Genomic DNA, 16,043 nt, shown 5'->3' on the forward strand with positions numbered 1-16,043 from the left:
ATTACCTGAGGAGTGGGTGAAAACCAGGTTAAGACTCGGAAGGGGGACTAAAACAGTGCAAAACGTCTTGAAAACTATACCACACAATTTCTCAGCCTCTACATATTAAAAGGCATGTTCTCATTATATGAGTTCATGCTTCTTTAATCGTGTAGTATAATTAGACATTTCTCATTGATTTAGTGCCCCTTCTGGACAGGTTTGTCTTGGTCCATGAGTATTTTGATTTAAAAAATAAAATATGAAAATGTATAATTATTTTTAATATATAGACTATAGTGATGGAGTAATCATGTGGTATAGCTTTTAAGACGTTTGACATTGTTTTAGTGCCCCGTCCAGGCAGTTTTGTCTTGGTCCAGAAGGATTTTAATGTATTAAAAAAAAATGTGAAAACTATAATAACTAGTTTTAATATGTATGTTAAGGGCGAAACCTGGTGGTCTGGTGAGACCGGGCCAATCTAGGTTCGCCAAGGGCTTCTGGGCGAATCTCGAAGTTACTACTTTTTTTCGGCACTCGCCCGCGTCCAATTGGGTGAATCTAGATTGGCCCAGAACTTGAAAAAGATGAGTGGGCGAAACTAGTTTCATCCAACACTTCAAAATCGATGCTGGACGAATCTGGTCTGGCCAATCCAGACATCCCGATCAGCTCAGCGCACAGTGCGTCTCCTTTTCTGCGTCCCAGCTGCACACATTTGTGCAAGAACCAGTGACAGGATTCTCTCTGTCACAATGTGTGACTGTGAAAACTGTATATTTTGTAATACAAAATTACAGGTAAATTAGGAAGCAGTATTTTACTTAAAGATTTAAAATATTCAGTAATAGTTTTTAGGGTCGCATGCATGTACAGCACAACAATAGTGACACAGTGTGTGCAGCCTTGATCTTTGTGATCTATTTTTATTTGATATATCTATTCAAGACTCTTTTAGGCCTCCTTCCGAATACAGTACATCTGTAGCACCCTGAGTTGGATACACAAGCATCACACCTGTGCGCTGTGATAAAAATGAGTGCAAAAGGAGTTGAAAACTTTTGGTTCATTATAAAGTGGCTTGAAGTGCCTACCTAAATCTCATGTTAGCTTGTTCATTACTTACTGTTTTTTCTCATGGAATGGGCTATTTTATGATTGCAATAAGATACGTCAAGGTGTGTGTTGTGGCATTACAGCAAGCTAGGTAAGTGCGGCACTCAGCTTTGCTGAGTCCCTAACAAGTATATAAAATTGCCTTTAGGGGGCTCTGTCCCGCAAGCTGCTTATTCTAATTTTGATTTTGTTACAGTACTTAACATTTTTAAAATGTGAAGAATGATACACAAAAACCAACACTGACCAACGTCAATAGCAGGGGGTGTAATACAAAGGTTTTAAACTGAACAAAGGTGCATTTACACTTCCTATATTCTTCATTGCAATAGGAATCTGGCTGCTTATTTCGCTTGCTAGGAGATATACATTACCCCACCCATGGATGTATCTTCCAAAAAAAAGCTTGTAATTTCACAAAGAAATACAACATGCTACTATAAAATGGGATATTTATTCTAAAAGGTCATTCAATACTTTATAAATTGCGCTACACTAACATTTAATTTGAACACCTTAATGTTCCAGATGTAGCTAGCTTACTCATGATTAGACATTTTAGCCCTCACGGTTAAATGTCTTTCATTATTTTATTTTTATTTCTGGGTAACCATGTCCACATATTTATGCTTTGAACAACCTATTAAAAATGGGGTATTCCCCACTGGATTAAGTTATTCCTTCGTATGATACATCTCAGACATTGCGTTTAGCTTGTATGTATAAAATATAAGGATTAAGATTTAGAATCTTAGCAGATGTTTGTAGTCTGTTGAATTAACATTTTTATTGATAATTCCTCTGCTTTACTTTTATTCATAATGTGAGGATTAATTTGTATAATCCAATGATCTCACTTCTTAACCTGAATCTCTGACCAAAATGCTTAAGAGGTTTTCATCTTTTAATATATTTGTTTTTATTCCCATCTACTAACTTACCTTTCTCCCACAGCCATCAAGCACGATGAGTCTAAAGTTTGCAAGAAACATTTGCCATTAGCTTCATGTGAAAGAAAAAGATTAAATTTAAGGATAATCCTACCTATAGAGCTTATTCTGTTCCTAGCCATCAACTGTGACAATGAAACGCTCATCTGAAAGCACTGAAGCATCCCATCTAAAAGCATAAAACATATTACATTTCGGGGGGGGGGAAAAATAAATTCAGATTGTTTCAATTCTGGTAATATTGCTTTTGTCACCTTGCAAATCAGAAAAAGGCTGCTGTTTCATTATAAGAGGGAAAACATCCGAATAGCTATAAAAACCCATTTGTATACAATGCTGCTGTATGTTGCATGCTAATTAGGATTAATACTGCCCTTAAAGTTTTCTTTGGCACAAGGTAAGGGAGTCAGCAAGGAGTTGCCTTTTCTTTCCCTGGCTGAATGATGGTAGTATTAAGTCGGACAGTGGACAGCACCCTTGACATAGGACCCAGGGGCTGCTGTGGTAGTAATGGAAGGTGCTAAAGCAGCAGTCTCGCTCTGTTTGCTTGCTCACTGCTTTGGGCACTGCGCCAACCTCATTGCAAATATTCAAGCGTATCAGAATTATTACAACACAAGGCCATCTCATTTACTGGCTGTTGGAACATTTTTGCAGTACTTTCAGAATGGATAGGCTTTTCTCTTTTTCATAAACAGTGACCTTTATATTATTAATAGTACCAAGTGTCTTGATGATGTTTCTGGATCATCACCTCTCTTCTGCTGAATGAAAACCATACAGTATACATAGTGTTCCGCGTTTCCTGTTTATTCCGAATTTTACCTAAAAATTACCGGATTATTATTATTTTTTTTTTTAACTGGACGTCGGTTTTTACTGATTTACACACGATTTTTGTCTATTATTCAATATTAAAATGCTGTTTTATTTTTACTCCAACATTGTAATAAGCAGCCCTACACTGTATCCTAGGATACAGCAGATGTTTAGACGTCAGAGGATCAAATAACGTTCAAACGTGGTTCTCTGTCACTTCACAAACACACTATCACCTGATTATGTTGGCCAATCAACGTCTGATTATTGTGGCAATTGCTTGGCGTAGTAACTGCTAGCTCGATCAAAAACTAAATTGAAATACACGAAAATATAATATTTTTAGTGGATGAGGAATGGGGAGAAAACGTAAATCAGTTTATGAATATTCAAAAGAAAACAAATGTTTCGAAGTATACAAAAAAGCAAAAATAGCAGAAGTGGGTCAGATGAGGCAGAGGATGCATAGCGCTACAAATACTGCTGCATTGAGGTACGTGTTGGCGCTAGCAATAAAAAAACATACTGAAAATTAAGCGACACTGAGAGACAAGCAATCCATTTATGCTGCTTTTACACACGGTTTAATAAAAAGAGAGTGCAGAATGACTGTTAATGAGTTTGTCAGAGCGCTGTGCTTTGCTGGACAGCCACTGTTTATTGCAGAGGTGTGTATCGGCGACTTCGTGCGACAGTACTGTCTGTCCATCAGCTAAAACACCGCCTAACACAACACCGACAATCTTATCGTAAATATGTGACAGAAAATGTTGATGCTTTAGTTGGTAAATTTACATGGACTGCATTGATGGAAATGTCCGGTGTGATTTTTGACGCGTCTTTCGATCGATTGCACCGCCCAGTTCTGTCAATTTTATTTTATTTTTATGATTTCAAGGCGAATAAACCTGGCTTGTTTTGTGCTGATGTCATGATCATACCTTCTTTAGATACTATTTCTGTCAGCACAGCGATTGCCCAAACATTCACAAAGTACCAGTTAACTTGGGAAAATGTGGCTTCGACTTGCACGGATTGTGCTTTATCAGACATGCCAGGAACATTAAACCTAATCAGAAACCAGAACTGCTACACATCATATTTCACATGTAAAGAGTGTAGACAGTGATCCCCCCCCCCCCCCCCCCTGGTTTTTACCGATGTTTCAATTAACATTTTTTTTTTTTTTTTTTACCGATTTTATCCTATTTTAATACATGTAAAATAAACTCCGAAAAATTCCTGGAAAAAAAATTTAAAGATAAAAACCGAAAACGCGGAACACTAAGTATACTGTAGCATATACAGTTAAACAGCTACTTTCTGTTATATTTATATTATTCCGCACTGCCCCGTTATTAGAAAGTTCCTACTATAAATAGTTTGGAACATTGAGACAATGGCCTTCATTGTACTCAAATATATGCAAGGCCACCCATATTCTCCAAACATAAATTAGTGTTAAATTAATTTTTTGCAAACCAGCATTGTGAATTCTTGTGTGAAAGAAAACTCATTCAACAGTAACATTTAACAGGTTTATGGTCCACACATCTACTGCCAGCCTAATACTGGAAAAGCACATCAAATGTAACAAAATATAATTTGCATTGGTGGGTTGTCCTGTAATTTGACTTGCTTTATCGTATTTCCTCAATTCTGCGGTTTTGTAGTGGCTTCTATACTGTATTTTCTTTACAAAATTAGAACAACACTGGGAGGTGTGAATTGCAGTGTTTGCTTATAAGTTTGAAAAAGCTAATTTCATTATGATTGTAGACGGTATCTCCAGCAGGATGCAGGGATGCCATGTATCCTAATGCTGGCAGTGGGTTGGGGTCTGCTAAGCAAATAAGGGTGCTGGGGGGGCTGATGGAAAGGCATAGTCTTGGCTGAATGTTTCCCTTTTTGGGGTAACATTAATTTGCATGCTGAAACAGGTCTGCCCTGCATTGGGGTTCACCCTCCAAGCCCTCTGACTGGGTTTCTGTTAATGGAGCACCCCTAATAAAAATAATCAGAGCTACAGCATCCAAGTGAGTTACTGCACTAACTTTTTACAATATTATAAAAACTACTTTGGTTAATAACCTCATCTAATTTGACCAATAAGCTCTCAATGAGTAGTTAAAATCCCATAAAATATGTATTAATTACTCTGAAAGAGTGTCTTTAGTCTGCATTCTCCTCCTGTCACATGATTGCTGTTTGATTGACCTTTTTTATGATGTGTTTTTTTTTGTTTGTTTGTTTTTTAAACAAAACCAGGACAGCTGACAGTAATTAAAACACCATATTGGCCATCATTTTGCTTTAATTTATGTATCTAGTTTGTTTTATTGTTGTCTTCTTTGGTCTGGTGGATTGTTCTGCCGCTGAAGAACAACAATATTAATCACATAAGAAATCATGTTAATAACAGTTACAGAGTTGTTAAAATTCCAGTAAATCTTATCTTGTAAAGAGATGTCCACTTGTGCATAGAACACTACAGCACAGTTTGAAAGTTTTTATGTTTAATAGCAGTTACTGAAGTGTGATCTTCATTTTTGTGATTTGTAGTAAGCTAAAACGTTGTCTGAAAAGTGTTAATTATTATAATTTTGCTCAGCTTTGCTTTGCAGTTCTGTCACATAATCTGCACAAGATAACATTTCTAATACAATAAGAGACACCATACACACAACTTAACAACTTATAACACAACATGTTGCATAATAATTCTAAGGATGGGCTACAAGAAGCTTTATTCTTAGAAAGGTTAGACTGACAATAACTGTCGCTGTTTTTCACAATTAACCTAGGCTGTGTATGATATTATCCAATGATAACACACATACTTATTTTAGATTGCTGTATTGGAATGGTGAATTTTCTTTGGTGTCACCTTTATGGTAAACCTCAACCAACTAATACATCAATCTTAGATTAAGATATTTACCAGACTTTGAGAAGTAATACAGTATAAAATCTTTTTAAAAAATCTAATTTAATTCCAATAAAACAACTTTTATGAATTTATGTATTATATTATTTTCCTGTCGCTGCAGCCTAATAATATCTATCTAGGCTAATTAAACATGGCAATGTAAAGCCAAGGGCACTCAATAGAGTATGAAGGTTATTGCCAACAGGTAGTGTCCATTATTTTGTCTACAGTGCAGGTCTGCATTTCAGACAAGCAGCACATTCCCTACAAATAAGAAAAGTTAACGATAGCTCAGTATCTTTTAACAACAACAAACCATGGCACAGACAATTCAGTAATATTGCATCATTGAGTTATTAGGCACAGTCCAGATAAACTATAAGCAGCTCTGATAAGTAAAAAGTTATTTGTTTATATTCAATCAGTAATTAATATTCATTTACTCAATATGTATGTCATCCTTGTTTTTTTTAATAGAAAAAATAGGGACTATTTTTCTCAAACGTCTCTCAGTGAAAGGATACCCGACAAATCATTACAAATTTAATGTAAATGTAGCTTTTTAAATGTTTTGAAGAAAATAATGAGAACAATTGTTTTCTAATAGCGATAGTGCCCTTTGGATGAAGGCTGTACCGTGTGGTAGTGGACTTTGGGGGACATATATCAAGCGTTTGCGACGGCATTAAGGCCATAGCACAGAGTTTACACTGGCCTTAAAATTGCTCTGTATGCATCATGACACTTTTTGGCAAGTTAAGGCCTGAATACATCAAATATTTCCCCTGTAAATCCATTTAAAATGTTTGAAGTAGACACAAAAATACATTTACATACAGACGTGCTCAAATTTGTTGGTACCCCTCCACAAAAAATGAAGAATGCACAATTTTCTCTGAAATGACTTGAAACTGACAAAAGTAATTGGCATCCACCATTGTTTATTCCATATTTAAAAGAAATCAGACTTTGCTTTTGATTTTTTATTCAACATAATATTATAAATAATAAAACAAATGAAAATGGCATGGACAAAAATGATGGGACCGCTAACCTAATATTTTGTTGCACAACCTTTAGAGGCAATCACTGCAATCAAACATTTTCTGTAGCTCTCAATGAGACTTCTTCACCTGTTAACAGGTAGTTTGGCCCACTCTTCCTGAGCAAACTGCTCCAGCTATCTCAGATTTGATGGGTGCCTTCTCCAGACTGCAAGTTTCAGCTCTTTCCATAGATGTTCGATAGGATTCAGATCAGGACTCATAGAAGGCCACTTCAGAATAGTCCAATGTTTTGTTCTTATCCATTCTTGGGTGCTTTTAGCTGTGTGTTTTGGGTCATTATCCTGTTGGAGGACCCATGACCTGTGACTGAGACAGAGCTTTCTGACACTGGGCAGTACGTTTCGCTCCAGAATGCCTTGATAGTCTTGAGATTTCATTGTGCCCTACACAGATTCAAGGCACCCTGTGCCAGGCGCAGCAAAGCAGCCCCAAAACATAACCGAGCCTCCTCCATGTTTCACTGTAGGTATGGTGTTCTTTTCTTTGAAAGCTTCAGTTTTTCGTCTGTGAACATAGAGCTGATGTGACTTGCTAAAAAGTTCAGTTTTGACTCATCTGTCCAAAGGACATTCTCCCAGAAGGATTGTGGCTTGTCAATATGCATTTTAGCAAATTCCATTCTGGCTTTTTTATGTTTTTCTTTCAAAAGTGGAGTCCTCCTGGGTCTTCTTCCATGGAGCCCACTTTCGCTCAAAAAGCGACGGATGGTGCGATCAGAAACTGACGTACCTTCACCTTGGAGTTCAGCTTGTATCTCTTTGGCAGTTATCCTTGGTTCTTTTTCTACCATTCGCACTGTCCTTCTGTTCACTCTGGGGTCAATTTTCCTCTTGCGGCCGCGCCCAGGGAGGTTGGCTACAGTTCCATGGACCTTAAACTTCTTAATAATATTTGCAACTGTTGTCACAGGAACATCAAGCTGCTTGGAGATGGTCTTGTAGCCTTTACCTTTACCATGCTTGTCTATTATTTTCTTTCTGATCTCCTCAGACAACTCTCTCCTTTGCTTTCTCTGGTCCATGTTCAGTGTGGTGCATACAATGATACCAAACAGCACAGTGACTACTTTTCTCCATTTAAATAGGCTGAATGACTGATTACAAGATTGGAGACATGTGTGATACTAATTAAAGAAACTAATTAGTTTGAAATATCGCTATAATCCAATTATTTATTATCTTTTCTAAGGGGTACCAACAAATGTGTCCAGGCCATTTTAGAATATCTTTGTAGAATAAGCAATAATTCATCTCTTCACAGCTCCTTTGCTTTATTCTATGACATATCAAAGGCATGCAAGCTATACATGATAAAATAGCTTTTAATTTCATCACTTTTCAGGAGGAATGAAGCATTATTTCAATGAGCTGTAAGGGTACCAACAAATTTGAGCACGTCTGTATATCCACAGTAAATGTGCTTTAAAAAGCCAAACGGGCAGTGTCACCAAACCAGCGAGAACACAGTCATATTACATCAAGCAATTATTAAAACGAAAGCTAGTAAATAGCTCACCATTGCCTAGTTAGTAACAAGGTAATGCGTCGAGGCTTGCTGCTGAATATTGCAATTATAGAGTCATAGTCCAGAGAATTTCATAGGTCTCTTTCAAACAACAGGAGAGACAGCATATTCAAGCAACTTGTCAGCATTGAGGCCCTTAATCCTGTTCATAGTGGAGAAGAGCCTTAAAAGTGTGTGCATATTTGGAAAGATAATCAAGTTGCAGTCATCTGAAACTTAAATTAGTGTTGGATCATTTTTGCCCAGTCGATTTGCACTTTATTTGTTGAACGAATACTAAAAACTTCAGCTTCATCCATATTAATGTTGTACAACAAAATACATGCCAGTAGTAGACTTTCTCTATTATCGAATGTGTCCGATGCTGGCAAGCATGCAGACACGGCTTTCATGAGGCCATATTATGATTAGTTGTAAGAGGAAGATCCCACCCTAACATTGCATCACAATGACGGCCTACCCCCTCCCAGGTGGGGGTAGGCCGGCATTGGTATATGCAGTCGAAACCATGTCCACAATCCAATGGGACAGTCGCTGCTTAGAGGGGGCTTGACCTCGGGTCTGTTCACCATGACAAACGACGCAGCGCTCTCATTCTGTCCACATAGCATCTCAATGCCCGAACCGGGCAGAGGGAATTTAATCTCCTATCCTTCTCCTCCGCAAAGGGAGGGGGATGGAAAGTCTCTAGTTCCACTGACTGATTCAAGTGAAAAGCTGTAATCACCTTAGGGAGGAAAGCAGGGTTTGTGCGCAACGACACCCTGTTTCCATTGTCCCAAATACGCATACAGGAACTGTGCACAGACAGTGCCTGTAGCTCACTGACCTGCTTAGCAGAGGTGATAGATAATAGAAAGGCTGTCTTCATAGAGAGACACTTCAGCTCTATGGAATGTATGGGCTCAAACATGGCCTTAGTGAGATCCTCCAGTCCTTCGTCTAGATTCCATTCGGGGAGGATGTCCTTTATAGGAGGACGTAACTGCCAAGCACCCTTTAGAAAACGAGTCGCCAGGACATGAGCACCCGGGGATACTGATTCGATGGGAACATGGCAAGCAGATATGGCTGCTAGGTACACTTTCAATGTAGAGGGGGATTTACCTGCCTCTAGCAAATCTTGCAGAAACTGTAAAGTAACTGCTATAGGGCAATACACGGGATCATGGCCATGCACCAATTGGCCATGCACCAATTTTGAAAATATTTCCACTTGTAGGTGTACAACGCTTTTGTGGAGGAAGCCCTAGCATTCTGCAGTGTACCGACTACTATGTCTGAGAGCCCTTTTCTGGGTGCCAGAGGCTGCCTTTTCTGGGTGCCAGAGGCTATCCATGCGCAGCGGGATCTCCCAGGGCTGGCCTCGCAGCAACTGGCAGACAACTGTTAGAGGTTCGAAAACCAGATTCTCCTGGGCCACCTGGCGGCCACCAGGAGAACTGTTGCCTGGTCTCTCCTGACCTTCTCGAGGAAGGCAGGGAGCAGCGGTATAGACAGGAAAGCGTACAAAAGCGCTTTGGGCCATTCATGCGCTAGGGTGCAACTACTGACACATTGTCCATGTGGACAAGGACGTGTTGGTTGCGGAGCACAGTAAGGAAATGTTGCAGCGTGAGGTGAACCGCTTTCACTCCCATTCTACACCTTCACTCAGGTGAGGGACTTGCCTCCACCAGCGTAGTGCTTTCCAACATAGGTGAGACACTGTCAGCCGATGGTGTCTGTTGTGCTTGGGGTGTAGCCGAAAGGCATTGAGCCATGCTTGGAGCAGGCGCATGTGAAGCAACCCCAGTTGGATGGCTGATGAAGCTGTGGCCATCAGACCCAGTCATTTTTTAAACAACACCAATTGCACTGTGGACCCTAGTTGAAACAGGGCCAGACAATTGTGAATGGCAGCTAGTCTGTTGTCTGACAGGTAGGCTTGCATCATCCAGCTGAAGACCCAAGTAGATCGTACTCTGCACCGCTATTAATTGGCTTTTCAGCCTCAACAGATGCTCCGTCACAATCACTGTGTGGGCCACTGCCCCCTTCTGGGACTGGGAACAAATCAACCAGTTGTCCAGGTAGTTCATCACCCTGATCCCTTGCAGCCACAAGGGAGTTAGGATGGCATCCATGCACTTTTAGAATGTGTCAGGGGCTAAGGAGAGGTCGAATGGCAGCACGGAAAACTCGAAGACACTTCCCTGAAAGGCGAAGCGGAGATATTTCCTGTGCGCTGGACGGATAGGAACGTGAAGATATGCGTCCTTCAGGTCCACTGTTGTAAATCAGTCACCTGGCCGGACAGGAGGATGTGGTGATGTGTGACCATCTGGAACCTCCTCTCCCTCAAGAACCCATTGAGGTGTCTCAGGTCTAGGATGGGGCGAAGGCCGTCGTCCTTTTTGGCACCAAGAAATACCTTGAGTAGAACCCCTCTCTTTGAAAGGTGTGTTCTACGAGAAGGATGGCTTGTTTTTGAAGTAGTGTTTCTACCTGTTGTTTGAGGGCCAAGACCTGGAAAGGGTCATTCACAGGTGATCCCTCGAAAGGGAGGAGGTCCTGAGTGGAATTGCAGCACGTAGCTGGTGTGTACGGTGGTGAGCACCCAGGAGTCTGAGGTGCAATTGTGCCAGTATTGCAGATGGTGTTGTGTGTACGGGTGGGTCTGAGGCCGCAAGCCTTCAAGGCCCCTGCTGGGGCTGCTGAGGCTGGGACGGAGGCTGCCTTGGACGATGCCTGGGGTGGTTCCGCTGGAACTGTCTCCCTGGGCGCTGGGGCCCCACGTCCGGCGTTCCCCCGTCCTTGTTGCTGGCTCCTTGCCGTGGAGGCCTGGATGCTGTGCCTCAGGTCGCCCCGTGGTGCTGTAGGGACTGGGATAGTCTGGGTTACCGTGGTAACTGCCAGACGCCATCGCCTCCCCCTTCCCCGTGCCGAGGCATGGGAGGGGAGCATCGCAGCCATTTGCTGGGACGCCTCTCGCTTTTTGTGAGAGCATTGCAAGATCTTCCCTCCCGCTAGCGGCTTGGGGAGGGTTACGGAGCGCAGCATTGCATCGAGGTAGGCCGTTAAGAGGCCTCCTGTGTTCGCCAGGCACGTTACCTGCACTTCAGCCGCATAAGCCTTCTTAAGGTGGGCTTCCCTGATCCTGCATTGGCCGTTAGGGCATACAGGATCCTTGGACAAGCCTCCCACTGGGAGGCAAGTGTGGCTGCACTCTTGGACACACTGGGCGCTGAGGCCGGGTGTTGCCAAGAGGATTTGACCTCCTCCAGGAAGTCTGGGAACGCTGGAAAAGGCTGGGGGGTCGAAGTCAGCGCTGCTCGAAAACTGCCTTCCAGAGTACCTGGAGGAAGTTGACGGCCCGTTCCATCAGCGCCCGAACTGAGACCCTGAGATCCCGAGACCGATGACGGCTCTCCTAGGCTGGTCGTAAGGGTCTTGTCTGAGAAGTACGCCATTCTGCTTTGCACGGTCTTCTCCTTGGACCCGGTGCAAATAGGGCAAGACGACCTGTCTGCCAAGGCAGCAGAGGCATGCTCAATGCCCAAGCACTTCACACACAGAGTGTGTTTGTCCTGCAGAGGCAATTTCCGCCTGCAGGACGTACACGAATGGAAGTTAGACATCCTCAGTTGAGGTGTTGAGCTCTGGATTGTCGATGGAGCCGAAACACAGAGGCGTCAAGGCTATAGATCACTGAGGCACCGAAAAGCCCAGAGGGGATTGAGTGTGCTGGGTGAAACGCCGCAGGCGTCAAAGCGCCGAGGCGAGGAGTCCTTGAGGCACAGAGGGTGTCGAAGCACCGAGGTACCAAGGCTATGGACCACCAGGTACCCAAGGGTCTCGAGGGTACAGGGGCACAAGGCTTAAAAGCCTCGAAGCGCTGAGGCATATGGTCCTCGAGGCACCAAGGTAATTGGCTGCCTGTCTCTGTCTGGGCTGCTTGCAGTCACACAACCAGGAACAGTGTGTAGCTTGCAACGGTGTGGAGTGTAGCCTGCAGACAGTTGCAGTGCAGTCATGCAACCAGTGCAGCCCACAAGTGGAGCACCTAAGATGGCATCTGGACCGCGTACATCACACGGCCGTTGTAGCGCGTAGCTTGCAGCGGGGTGGCACAGCCTGCAGACCTGGAGAAAGAAAAAAAAGAGAGACAGAAACAGCTTTATGGGTGAGTGGAACAATGTGCTTGTCTTACTCAACATTAGGCCAGATCAGGCCTAACGGAGGAAGCACGCGGTTGTTATTATTTATTTATTAACTGCAAGGCAGCATTACGCATAGCACTTGACAGTAAACTGTAGTGTTAGGATTTTTTTTTTTTTTTTTACTGCGAGCAATAATCAAAAAACAATAGTAACTGACCGTCTGTAGGGACACTAGGCCGCTCACTGCGGGTGGGGCTGGACTCGCTGGAGGGTCGTGTTCTCCCTTCTCTCTCTCTCTTTTTGATAGCGCCCTTGCCTTCACTGAGCCTTCATTGACGGGCACTGTTGCTTAATCAAAATCTACTAGGCTTTATCTGAGACTGTAGAATCCTAGTTTTCAGTTAATTTTGAATACTTTCTGATTCAAATCTACTGGGGCTTGCTTCAGAAAGAAAGACTTGAAAAAATGAGCTCTTTGCAAAATGTTATTAAATGTTACTTTGTCCTTGAAAACAATGTATTCTTCTTGCTGCAGACAAGTCTCCCACATCACTTTGCCTTTTATATAGCCTACTGTCTGACTGCGGCAAATTAACACCTGCTTTTCAGAGTTCTTAAAATAATCACGCAATTACCGGCAGCTTTAGTAAATTAGACGGAATATTTAATAGAACTCATTTGCAAAATCCCCTCCCAATTTTAGCGGTTTCGTTCAGAAACACCCCAGAATTACATATGCATCAAAGGCTAAAGCGCACAGAGATATTTCCTCTGCAAATCACATATTAATTGCATGTTTGTGCCATTGCGTGTGTTTTATAAATCCCATCCAAGAATTCAGAACCCTCAGTGCCTGTTTTACAGTCGTAAAACATGCGCAATCCTTTTATAAATCTGGGCCTAAATGTTCCAGTCATTACAGCTTTATCAATTGAAAGCAGAAACATTTTATAACACACTAAACAAACTTTAAACAAAGTACTTTTCATCAGAAATGTTTTGCTTGTGAGGCTACAGAGACAAGTGCTGAAAAGGACATTTGAAGAAATGCACTGCCGTACAGTAGTAATACCCTAGATTTCCCATATAGTTCAGTCCTATAAGAGTCATGGTTAAGGCTGTATTTTTTTTTCATGGTTTTCACAGATTTCAGATTCCCCTGAAATGTACCTGAAGACACTACATGGCTTCCAGATAAAGAATACAGTAGCATTGGTTTGAAAATATAAACTGTGCTATTGTTTATTTGTACAGTAGCCTTTTCTCATAAAAAAAAAAAAACTCTATAGCATAAAGTTCTCTGCTTTCAAAAATACACTTATAACTGAGAGAAGGCTAAATTAATCCATGCTAATACATTATTGCTACATGATGTACAAGGAAAAACAAATCACACACATTTTCCTAATTATTGTGCTTAGAAATTTGAGTGTAAAAACATTGACCTCTTTGGTCATACCTAAGTTAATTATGTTTGAACCATTCCCAGTAGGGGCTGAATTTATTCACCTCTTGGTGTGCTGGAAAATCAATTGAAAGTCAATCATATGTGGCCATTCTCTGATCGCTGCAGCCCACCTTTTCTGTATTTTTCAGCAGGGAGCTGCAATCAAACTAAGTTCCGTACAAGGGCTGCTGTCGGACCTCAGGCTCTCTCTGGGCCCTCTGCTCTATTTAATCATTTACCACATTAATTGATACTGAACCCTTAGTGCAAAGTGCCCCCCCCCCCCCCCCCCCCCCCCGTTTGCAGGGAAATGTTTTGTTATACTGTTTATGTGCAGTAACAGCCTAATAAGCCAGTAGCTTTAGCCGCTTATTAAAGTCAAGCATGTGTCTTTGTTTCATGTTGCTAATGATGTGGAACCAGAGAGGCCCGAGTTTTTTGCCTGGACGATGTGGGAGCGAGTGCTGAGAGCTCATTACTTGGCTCCCCATTGGAATCCTGCAGGCTTCTGCTCATTGAGGAGACTGTGGGGGCTTTGACAGAATTATTATACTGAATATTTTTAGACTCATTAAATATATTACCAAAGCAAAACATATCTTCCCAAAGATGCAAATGGTTGCAGCTACTACGGATTTGCTTTAGTTCTTGCAGTAACAAGATCATGTAGCGACTGGAAATAAGAAAAACATGTTTTACGCTTAAATGTTTTACTGTAAAACTTGTATATCACAGCAGTTTGTCCTTATGTTAACCTTTAAATGCTTTACTGTTTAACTGTTTACATTAACATTCATGCGAATGCCACAGTGCAGTCACATAGATAAAGCCAAGCTTTCTTTATAAACTATAACCTACAATGGACAAAGATTAAATAAAAAGAAAATACTTAGTCATATTCAGATTAAAAGAATGTAGAAATAGTTTTTGAGAATAGATACAATGTAGATGTGAGGGCCTTGAAATGACAGAGAGAATTCAGGTTTTTAGTTGAAATGGTGTACAAATATATATTTACACAAACCAAACAAAAACTGTTCACAAAATTAATGGGTACTGCGTCTTAAAAAGATGACTAATTACTAGATTGACACCTTTCCCAGGAGGGAAGCCCACACATGTTGATAAGCGTATTCAGCCAGGTCTCTGTTTGTTCGCAGGACGAGGTATCCCAGCTGCAACATAGGTATTGCTCTGCGATCTTCTGAAGCATTTGTTACCTTGTCACTCTGCTGGAGATAGAACATATGGGTTTATTGTGGCACAGAGGACATGTGTGGCTTCTCTTTCCCTGTCCCAGGAACACTGTCCGGACCGGTGGAGAGGCTTCCCCTTTTGTACACTTTGGCTCCGTTCCCCTCCGCCAGCCTCTTAGCAGGCCGACTCCTACAGAATGTTAAGCCCGTAGTTGCCAGAGCCTGCTGGATGGATAGGTTCCTCCTGTTCCCCCTGCTGGTGAGAGGTGAACTTTTCAGTGCAGGAATTCCATCTACCCTGTCACAGTAGGGTTTTCATTGTTTCATTTTATTGCAGTTTCACCACATTAGTTCAATCTGAATGACCATGATTTCATTTCTGAAAAAAATGATTGCACCAGAGCTTAAAGCCAAAGATGAACAGCAAGGGAGACTTTTGATATATAGTAAAAAAAAAAAAAAAAAAAAAAAAAAAAAAAAAGGGATTACCAGTTATATATTTAGTCAGCTTGTTAACATTGCCACTGGGATCGAGTTGAAATTGACTGGACACTTCAATTTTTATACTTGTTCAATTGTATGATTCAGATAAAAACTACATTGCTAAAGAGACCATGGTAAACTGAAGCGCAGTAGCCAGCTCCACCTTTTGAAAGAGTTTTGGTTCACTTAGAAAATGTTTTATCTGGCACATTTCAAAGTGTCAAATCAGTCTTGAAATAATCTACATATCTCATGATTATATACACTAGAAACTGGATTATGTCACCCATTTAATACCTTTTGTTATTTATCCCTAACCTAATGTATACATAATATCTGCTGTTACCCTTAATGTTCTGAGAATGAAGTGCCGTCAAGGTTAAATGTG

General features: G+C 41.4%; 1 protein-coding gene across 2 annotated transcripts in view; it reads left to right on the top strand.

Moving 5' to 3' along the window:
* The window catches only part of LOC117394341 (coiled-coil domain-containing protein 178), a 102,752-nt gene that overhangs the window by 63,270 nt on the left and 23,439 nt on the right, over positions 1–16,043 (top strand). The window lies entirely within an intron of this gene.

Source organism: Acipenser ruthenus, chromosome 3 (assembly GCF_902713425.1).
Source record: "Acipenser ruthenus chromosome 3, fAciRut3.2 maternal haplotype, whole genome shotgun sequence".
NCBI lineage: Eukaryota > Metazoa > Chordata > Actinopteri > Acipenseriformes > Acipenseridae > Acipenser > Acipenser ruthenus.